The 2,038-nt window shown below is 47.3% G+C and overlaps 1 non-coding gene across 1 annotated transcript; it reads right to left on the minus strand.

Moving 5' to 3' along the window:
• Window positions 1–1,761: 1,761 nt before the first annotated feature.
• Window positions 1,762–1,835, minus strand: Trnai-aau (transfer RNA isoleucine (anticodon AAU)). Its single transcript has one exon. It is a non-coding gene; the product is annotated as a tRNA-Ile (tRNA).
• Between the last annotated feature and the right edge of the window lie 203 nt (window positions 1,836–2,038).

Here is a 2,038-nt window from a genome sequence, read left to right on the forward strand (position 1 = left end):
TTAAATACAATATAAAAAAAATTCGGCAGATCCCAGGTGTTGTGGGAATCAGTTTCATGCGAAGCAATCAGCGAGCACTTCTATGCTGCATTTTTTGGCTTGGAGCCAAGCGTTACGAGGTCATTCGACTTGTTTTTGTAATTGTACCAGCTGTGGGCACATCGTAAGCTTACCAGGCACGTCGACAACACTCGCGTTCAAAGGGTCACTTATGGTGCGACGTAACGTCAGCCCTCACGTTAGAGTAGATACGTCAGTATTATCAAAATTAAGTGCACTTTATGGCGCAATCATGTGAATATCATACGTAACTTTCGTTAATGTATTCCTCTGGGGCCGAGCAATGCTTCAATATAGCTTCCTGAAACGTAGCAATACAAATGTAATATTTATTGCACTGCTATAAAGGCGGATCCAACACTGGAACCATAGACGTTAATCTGATATGACGCCTGTATCGTAGGAGTACTAGGTAGTGTACATATGTACTCCAAAAAGACTCCTTTTGAGAGGTAACATCATTCGGAGTAATGTGCTGTGAGCCACATAAAAAAAATGTCGCGAGGCACCGGTGCAATTCGAACTCACGATCTCCTGTTTACTAGACAGGCGCTGTGACCAACTAAGCCAAGGCGCCGCCTGAAAGACTCCTTTTCAGAGGTAACATCATTCGGAGTAATGTGCTGTGAGCCACATAAAAAAAATGTCGCGAGGCACCGGTGCAATTCGAACTCACGATCTCCTGTTTACTAGACAGGCGCTGTGACCAACTAAGCCAAGGCGCCGCCTGAAAGACTCCTTTTGAGAGGTAACATCATTCGGAGTAATGTGCTGTGAGCCACATAAAAAAAATGTCGCGAGGCACCGGTGCAATTCGAACTCACGATCTCCTGTTTACTAGACAGGCGCTGTGACCAACTAAGCCAAGGCGCCGCCTGAAAGACTCCTTTTCAGAGGTAACATCATTCGGAGTAATGTGCTGTGAGCCACATAAAAAAAATGTCGCGAGGCACCGGTGCAATTCGAACTCACGATCTCCTGTTTACTAGACAGGCGCTGTGACCAACTAAGCCAAGGCGCCGCCTGAAAGACTCCTTTTCAGAGGTAACATCATTCGGAGTAATGTGCTGTGAGCCACATAAAAAAAATGTCGCGAGGCACCGGTGCAATTCGAACTCACGATCTCCTGTTTACTAGACAGGCGCTGTGACCAACTAAGCCAAGGCGCCGCCTGAAAGACTCCTTTTCAGAGGTAACATCATTCGGAGTAATGTGCTGTGAGCCACATAAAAAAAATGTCGCGAGGCACCGGTGCAATTCGAACTCACGATCTCCTGTTTACTAGACAGGCGCTGTGACCAACTAAGCCAAGGCGCCGCCTGAAAGACTCCTTTTCAGAGGTAACATCATTCGGAGTAATGTGCTGTGAGCCACATAAAAAAAATGTCGCGAGGCACCGGTGCAATTCGAACTCACGATCTCCTGTTTACTAGACAGGCGCTGTGACCAACTAAGCCAAGGCGCCGCCTGAAAGACTCCTTTTCAGAGGTAACATCATTCGGAGTAATGTGCTGTGAGCCACATAAAAAAAATGTCGCGAGGCACCGGTGCAATTCGAACTCACGATCTCCTGTTTACTAGACAGGCGCTGTGACCAACTAAGCCAAGGCGCCGCCTGAAAGACTCCTTTTCAGAGGTAACATCATTCGGAGTAATGTGCTGTGAGCCACATAAAAAAAAAAAGTAAAAAGAAATGTCGCGAGGCACCGGTGAGATTCGAACTGACGATCTCCTGTTTATTAGACAGGCGCTTTAACCAACTAAGCCACAGCGCCGGCGCGAGCACTTCTTTGCAGAGATCGGATCAACGGTAGGGGGCCTCCTGCGATTACAGCTTTAAAATACCTGCACAAATGGGTAAGTACTTTTTGTTGAGCAGAGCCGCGGTCACGTGTGAACGGGATGCGTGCTTTGCGACCGAAATTAGTGTCTCCTACGCTGAGCTGACATTTGTAAGGACAAGTGAGTTTTGCTGCGA

This window comes from Rhipicephalus sanguineus, chromosome 6 (genome assembly GCF_013339695.2).
Source record: "Rhipicephalus sanguineus isolate Rsan-2018 chromosome 6, BIME_Rsan_1.4, whole genome shotgun sequence".
NCBI classification, from domain to species: Eukaryota; Metazoa; Arthropoda; class Arachnida; order Ixodida; family Ixodidae; genus Rhipicephalus; species Rhipicephalus sanguineus.